The sequence below is a fragment of the Triticum urartu genome, chromosome 6A, assembly GCF_056163025.1.
Source record: "Triticum urartu cultivar PI428250 chromosome 6A, HENAU_Tu73, whole genome shotgun sequence".
Lineage (NCBI taxonomy): Eukaryota > Viridiplantae > Streptophyta > Magnoliopsida > Poales > Poaceae > Triticum > Triticum urartu.
Genome location: NC_141878.1, coordinates 40,436,211 through 40,445,100, shown reverse-complemented (window position 1 = coordinate 40,445,100; position 8,890 = coordinate 40,436,211).

The following is an 8,890-nucleotide window of genomic DNA, read 5'->3' as shown; positions in this document are numbered from 1 at the left end:
GTCTCGGTCATGTCTGCATGTCTCCCGAACCTGTAGGGTCTACACACTTAAGGTTCGGTGACGCTAGGGTTATAGAGATATTAGTATGCGGTAACCCGAAAGTTGTTCGGAGTCCCGGATGAGATCCCGGACGTCACGAGGAGTTCCGGAATGGTCCGGAGGTAAAGAATTATATATAGGAAGTGCTATTTCGGCCATCAGGACAAGTTTCGGGGTCATCGGTATTGTACCGGGACCACCGGAAGGGTCCCGGGGGTCCACCGGGTGGGGCCACCTGCCCCGGGGGACCACATGGGCTGTAGGGGGTGTGCCTTGGCCTATATGGGCCAAGGGCACCAGCCCCAAGAGGCCCATGCGCCAAGAGAAGAGAAAAAGGGGAGAGTCCTAAAGGGGGAAGGCACCTCCGAGGTGCCTTGGGGAGGATGGACTCCTCCCCCCCCCCTTGGCCGCACCCTTCCTTGGAGGAAGGGGCAAGGGCTGCGCCCCCCCTCTCCCTTGGCCCTATATATAGTGGGGAAAAGGAGGAGCAAACCAATCTAAGGCCTGGCGCCTCCCTCTCCCTCCCGTGACACATCTACCTCCTCCCGCAGCGCTTAGCGAAGCCCTGTTGGAATCCCGCTACTTCCACCACGCCGTCGTGCTGCTGGATCTCCATCAACCTCTCCCTCTCTCCTTGCTGGATCAAGGCATGGGAGACGTCACCGGGCTGTACGTGTGTTGAACGCGGAGGTGCCGTCCGTTCGGCGCTAGGATCATCGGTGATTTGAATCACGACGAGTACGACTCCATCAACCCCGTTCACTTGAACGCTTCCGCTTAGCGATCTACAAGGGTATGTAGATGCACTCTCCTTCCCCTCGTTGCTGGTCTCTCCATAGATAGATCTTGGTGATACGTAGAAAAATTTTGAATTTCTGCTACGTTCCCCAACAGATATAACTCGTCGTTAAACAAAGTATACTTTAAAGCTTGTCGCCGAATTTTCCTATCTCTTATTTGACTTGGATCCTTTAAATGATTAACTAGAGGAACTCTCCAATCACTTAGTTCTAAATTATTTGCTAATTCGGTCGTTTGTGACCCATGCACCGAATCTGCAGTACATTGTACAGCTAGTTGTTCAACTGTATTAGGCCCAAGTGCACCCCGTGGCAAAGTATCCATCATTATAGACTCAACATGCATCGGCTTGTCTATTATCAAAAAACATTCCTTTACTAATGTGATAACCGGATGCTTGCTGTGCTAAACAATTAGCTCTAGAATTCTCTTCTCTATGTATATGATGGATGGTGAACGTATCTAGAGACTTAATTATGTCTAAACATCGGTCCAAATAACTATTTAATAATCCATCAAAACATTGAAATTCGCCTTTAATTTGTTGTACTACCAGAAGCGAATCCCCAAAAGCATCTACATCCTTTACACCCATATCAACTAAAGTTTGTAATCCAAACAGTAAAGCTTCATACTCAGCTTGGTTATTAGTGCAAGGATATTTCAAACGGACCGACGTATCATAAACAACATTATTAGGTGAAACTAAAACATTATCGACGCCTTGCCCATCCCTATACACCGATCCATCAAAATAAAGCTTCCATGGACACACACTAACATAATTAATATTCTCATCATCTTTAATCCTATGATCAACAATGAAATAGCCGATAACTTGACCCTTTATAGCACGCAACGATTCATATGTTAAATCGTATTCTATTAGCGCGTAAGCCCACTTTCCAATCCTACCACTAAGAATCGGTTGTTGCAACATATACTTAATGACGTCGGCCTGGAAAGCTACTACACACGTACTAGAAAGAAGATAAGGCCGAAATTTGGTACATGCATAATATAAAGATAAGCATAACTTTTCAATAAACACGTACCGACTTTCGGCGTCGAGCAAACGACGGCTTAAGTATGCAATGATGTATTCTTTGCCGCTGACCTCTTGTGCCAACACCGCACCGATCACCCTATCTTCTGCAACAATGTACAGCCTGAACGGCGCACCGGACTTGGGCGCCCGTGATATTGGAGGATTCGACAAGCATCACTTTATATAATTAAAAGCATCTCGTTGCTCTGCACCCCAAGTAAATTCGGCTTCATTCTTTAGCCGAAGTAGAGGAACAAACGATTCAATTTTACCTGCAAGGTTAGACATGAATCGTCTCAAGTAATTAATTTTTCCTAACAACTTTTGCACATCCCTTTTACATGTGGGTTCCTCCAAATTTCTAATTGCCTCCACTTTCTTAGGGTCAATCTCTATGCCATTTTCATGAATTATGAAGCTTAAAAACTTGCCAGCCGACACGCCAAAAGCACATTTGAGTGGGTTCATTTTTAATCCATACCGGCGCATCCTTTCAAAAGCTAATCTTAAATCGGCTAAATGATGATCAAACCCATCCGATTTAACAACTATGTCATCAATATATATTTCTAGTACAATACCTAGAAGATCATGAAAAATTAAATTCATAGCTCGTTGGTATGTAGCGCCGGCAGTTTTAAACCCAAATGTCATAACGACCCACTCAAATAAACCAACAAAACCTGGGCAACGAAAAGCAGTCTTAGACATATCTTGTTCGGCCATAAATATTTGATTATAACCCGCATTACCATCTAAAAAGCTAATCACTATGTCCCGATGCATCATTGATAAGCATGTCGGCTATAGGCATAGGATATTCATCTTTCGGAGTAGCCTTATTCAAATCTCTAAAATCAACACAGATTCTAATATTACCAGTATTTTTCTTTTCCACGGGCACAATATTAGAAACCCAATCTGCATATCTACACGGCCGAATAAACTTAGCTTTTAACAACCGATCAACTTTTTCTTTGATGTGGTCATACAAATTAGGATTGAAACTTCTACGAGGTTGTTTATGCGGCCTAAAACCAGATTTTATAGGTAGTCTATGCTCTACTAAATCTCTACTCAAACTGGGCATCTCAGTATAATTCCAAGCAAAGCAATCAACGAATTCTTTAAGTAATAAATATACCTTACTTTTCTGATCGTCTTTCAAGCTAGCTTTGATAAATGTAGGTCTCGGAATACTTCCATCACCATATCAATTTCTTCAAGCGGATCAGCCGATGAGAATCCCTGTCCAAGCTTTTCCATGTTATCAAAATCTTTAATAGTTTCATGCATATCGTTCTTTCCCGAACGATACTCCTCCATGCGTCTTTGCAGCCACTTAATACTGTCGTCTTTATTCATCATTTATATAGATAAATCATTAAGCCGAGCTACGTTAGCCGGCTGTGCATTTATAGGTACAAAACCATCTCTACCAATATTGATATAATCATAGTCCGATAAATCCCTACCGGTCAAACATCGCATCTCACCGTGTTTGCCAATCAACCGGCGCGTCCGTCAAAGCAATGCATGAAGAATTATCGGCCTCAATCACCTCCACATCATCATTAACCCACTGAATTAAGCACTGATGTAAGGTAGAAGGGATGCAACAATTTGCATGAATCCAGTCGCGTCCTAACAGAATATTATACCGGCCTTTGACATCAACAACAAAAAACGCAATCGGCAACGTTTTACTTCCGACTGTGAGCTCCATAGAAATAACACACTTAGCCTCGGACAATTCCCCTGAGAACCCACTAAGTCCCATATTGGTCTTCATTAACTCGCTCTCTTTTCGGTTCAGTTTAGAAAATACCGAAAAGGGCATAATATTAACACCTGCACCGCCATCAACAAGCATGCGACCAATAGGCTTACCATCAATATGACCTCTGATAAATAATGGCTTTAGGTGCTGACCGTGCTTCTCTGGTTTCACAAATGTAGCCTTCTTTGGGCCAAGAACAAGGTCAACAATTTCAGCCTCAGGCGCGCGAAATTCAGCAGGCAATGCAAACACCATATTAACATCCATATCAGTTGGTACCTCTCTATCTTCCTCTGAATTTTCAACAATAATTGTGTCATCCCTATGTTTATTTTCTTCTGCTGCGATGCGCTTCTCCTTCCAAGTCTTTGTAGGTGCCATTGGTTTATCCTGATTGAACCATCTATCGCGCTTCTTCTCAGCTATTTCTTCCTTTATTTCCAATGTCCGCAGACGCTGTACACGTCGTTTCTGAGTGTGAGTAAGCCCCTTCGGGCACCACTGAGGTGCTGGTTTAGTCCCTGGCGTGACTGACTTAATTTTGTTGCCCACCGGATCCTTTGGCCTGTACTGACGTATTGTTGTTACCGGGACAAATGCTTTGTCTTTGGCTGAAAATCCTCCTTGCTGATTGTATACTTTACTAGCATTAAAATCCTGGCCGCGTACATTATTTGAATCCCAACGTGTACGTGTGCTGCTGTTATACTTGAAACCCGTTGGAGGCAAACTCTTGGACGCTCCTGGGCCACAATTTCTCATAACTAAATCAGCATACAAACTTGCCGATTTATTCTGTTGACTAGTACGTGAGGATACAACACATTCCTTGTCTGAACGTGCATGCAGTTATGCCCAGAATTAGCTTTCTCTCCAAATTGATTAGATTGGCCAGATTGCCGCAACTTCACGCCGTCACTTTTCTCCTCTGTACCAAGAGCTTCTTTTGAGACGCCGCTTGTTTCTGTATAATTGACAACACCTTCATCTGACTGGTGTTCCACTATTTTCAGACCATGAGCAACATCTAAATCATCTGTACTTTTTTCGGGTTTAGGATCGACACGTTTCACCGGCATCCATACGCGCTTGTGGTCGCCCTTATAGTTGTTGCATTCTGCACTGCGTACCGGTGATCGACCTCCTCGAATCTCAATAGCATCATGTGATCTAGCCTCCTCATTGAACCGAGCCCTTTTCTCATGCATGTTTGGTCGAAACATAGGCCTCGGTGGAATCCATCCCGGCTGAAAATAACCTGCTGGTCCTGTAGGATATGGCGCCCAAGGATTAAATCCCCATGGAGGAAATTGTGGATACATCTGAGGCGCACAACCCCAATATGTCGGCTCCATTGCAAAATACGGTTGCTGGTCATACCAATCTCCTTGCCATTGCTCATGAACGGATATGGCGCCCAAGGATTAAATCCCCATGGAGGAAACTGTGGATACATCTGAGGCGCACAACCCCAATATGTCGGCTCCATTGCAAAATATGGTTGCTGGTCATACCAATCTCCTTGCCATTGCTCATGAACGCCTTATTACCTCCGAGCCGATTAAACACATTGTTGGTCTTGTGTGAGGTATATTTTTCCAACAACATGCTAACTGTCGGCTTTGGCCTTGGGGCTTGTCTCCTCCCTCCGTTGACTTTCCACACTCCTATTTCTGGATTTTTTGGTTTGATCATCCTTGGAGGAGCACTGTTATCAACAATGTTTTTCTCTCTTGCGGATTCGGTCTGATCCAACCGAATAAGCATTTTTTTTATTCTCAAGCTCGACCACATTGATAGGAAAAGGGTCTCTGTCAAGCTTCATCTTAGAACCTTCTATAAACGTCAATCGTCCTTCATTGATGGCCGATTGCACCTGTCGACGAAACACGTTACAATCATTAGTAGCATGAGAAAAAGAATTGTGCCACTTACAATAAGCCCTTCTACCCAATTCTTCTGGAGGTGGAATTACATGACCCTCCCTCACTCTAATTAATTTATTTTGCAGTAACATATCAAAAATTCTATCACACTTGCTTATATCAAAAGTATATCTAATTTCGTCTCTTCTAGCAGGTGTAGGTTTTAAAGAAGAACATGCAAAAGTTTTTGACTTTGGCGCTTCAACCCATTCGGCTACACATATATTAACATCATCCTCACTAGCCGAATCACTATCATAATCTAAGGCATTAACTACATGGTTATCTTTCTCTTTATTTCTATTATATTTAAACCGGCTATATTGTTTAATTTCCTTAGCCCGGTTTTCTTGCGCCAAAGCCTTCTACAAAACTTGATTGACATCTAAAAATTCTTGCCCTTCTAGTTTATCCTTAATATGAGCAAGTAGACCTGAAAAGGCAAGATCGGCTAAATCCTTTTCAGCTATGGTCAAGCTGAAACATCGGTTTTTGACATCTCTAAACCTCCTAATATAATCATGAACATGCTCATTATATTTCTGCCTAACCATAGTTAAATCTGAAAGTCGAAGTTCTGTTTCACCGCTATAAAAATACTCATGAAATTTTTGCTCCAATTGTGCCCATGTTGAAATAGAATTAGGAGCAAGTGATGTAAACCAAGTAAATGCAGTACCGGATAAAGATAATGGAAACAATTTTAATCTAAAAACATCCGATGTGCCGACCTCGCTGCATTGTGCTAAAAATTGTCCCACATGCTCAAAAGTAGATCTACCATCTTCCCCTGTAAATTTAACAAAATCTGGAATCCTAAAACCACGAGGATACGGTGTCGAGTCAAAATAATCAGGGTATGGTTTTTGATATGCACGTGCTCTACCCTTAGGTTCTAAACCAAATTCTCTAAGTATGTTAGCAAGCTGATCCTTAAAATTATTATTGGGCTGTAGAGAACTGGCTTGTGGAGCAGATGGAACACCAGCACGTGGTGGAAATTCCGGCAAAGAAATTCGAGCATGCGAAGTTTGCAACGGAGACCCACTAAAATATGAATCAGGAACCGGCCCATACGGAACCCCGGTACCGACAGGCGGCAGCGGTGGCGTACTATATGCCACTGTCCGATAACTAGGCTGCTGCATATTAGAATTAAATCCAAAACTTCGGTTATTGCTATTGTGATTTTCTGGAACCGAAGTCGAAACAATAGGATCAGTAGTACTAGGAACAAAATTAGTAGCCGAACTACCAACATAGTTCCGTCCATCCAGATTATTGTTTAAAGGGGCGTAAGGCTGCATAGCATTAGCCGATGCACTAGGCGTATGTATATTACTTGGCAAATTGTTAAATCCGCTACTGTCTATTGGCATCGGTCTTTTTTCAGAATACTCATCATTGACTTGCAGCACTAATGAGCGTACATGACCAGGTAGACAATTTTCAAGATCTTTATTAAACTGCACCTTAAATTCTTCAAGTCTATTAGCTACTGCTTTAGTAATTGTACGCGCTGTATTTTCCATATCAGAACCATATTTACTAGCTACGGACACATCAATTAGGTGAGCAATTTCTTCGGTTGAGTTTTTTACCTGAGCATCGGAAGGGCTCGGAACTACCTTTTTGACGACACCGTTCCTCGTCTTCGCGTATCTAGCCAACTTCAGCTTCAACCTCTCAACCTTTTCTTTCTCCAGCTCCTCTTCAAGCTCGCGCCGAACATCTTCCGACAGATCGTCGAGTGTGACGGTGATGACGTTCTCCGGGTCGATGTCGCTCCCGTTTTTGGACTCGGTACTCATCGTGTAGCTCTTCTTCTTCTCGTCCCCAGCGGAGTCGCCAATTGTGTTGGCACGCGAAATCGCCGCGCAACACCAGGATATTTGTCGTGCTTTCGTGACGACGAACGATTGCTTTACGAGCAAAGCAACAAAGATTTCCTCGCTTCCGTGGAAGAGAACCGACCGCTTTCCAGTGCAAAACGGCAAAGATCGCCAAACCCTAGGGCCGCTAGGGCTCGGCAGGAAGTAGCGACAGAAAATAGACGTACGTGAAAAAGTAGTTTGTATTGATAGATCGATTGTTATGCCCCTCAATCGGCCACAGCCTTACATATATATGGCATGCTGGACTTGGCGTACAAGATTACAACTCTGAAACTAAAACCGATCAGGACTAGCCTTACTTGATTCGGTTACTATGTAGCATACGTCTACAAAAAATATACTTGCCGATCTAAGTACATAGCAAATCTAGGCCATATCCACGTACATGCACTCTTGTATATATGAATAAAGTATTCCGGTCACGTCGCCATCACACTAAATATAGTGGCTAAGCATATGTATAAATACCTTGAGCCCACAAAGAAAATATTAAATATTCCGGCAACGTTGCAAATCAAACTGGATAATGGCCATCAGGACTAAGCATACTTCTTCATATACGTAGATATATATCACTTGCATGCATCACGCCCATGGTCCAATATAGGATATGATTCTTCTTAGGACTTGTATCTTCACCTTCCATGAAATTTCCTGTGGCAACACTTTAACAATGCATTAACCGATCAGCTTGATAAACCATTGATTTAATTTGGCTCATCACATACTAAGTAGCCAAATTATACCATCAAAAATTTCCCCCCTGAAACTTGTAGGAAAATTGCCTACAAAGCAGTAGTAGTTGCTCTTGACTACTACTTTTACTTTTCTTCAGCAATCAAGCTAATGAGTTGGCTATAGAATCTTTGGAAATTGCCTACAAACCCAGTATTAGTTGCTACCTTTTTCAATCTCTTATTTTTTTTAAAAAAAATAGGAGTTTACCTGGATATACTATGCAAATTGCTTAGATCATATCACAACTTGCTTCCAATCACAAATGCATTTGCCCAGGGGGACACCAACTTGATGTTCCACAGAATATAGGACCACATTTCTTTTGCCTGAAATTTGTAGGCAATTGCCTGTATCTACTAGTAGTTGCTCCTTACTTGTGTTGGAAATATGCCCTAGAGGCAATAATAAAATGATTATTATTATATTTCCTTGTTCATGATAATTGTCTTTTATTCATGCTATAATTGTGTTATCCGGAAATCGTAATACATGTGTGAATACATAGACACCAACATGTCCCTAGTAAGCCTCTAGTTGACTAGCTCGTTGATCAACTGATAGTCATGGTTTCCTGACTATGGACATTGGATGTCATTGATAACGAGATCACATCATTAGGAGAATGATGTGATGGACAAGACCCAATCCTAAGCATAGCACAAGA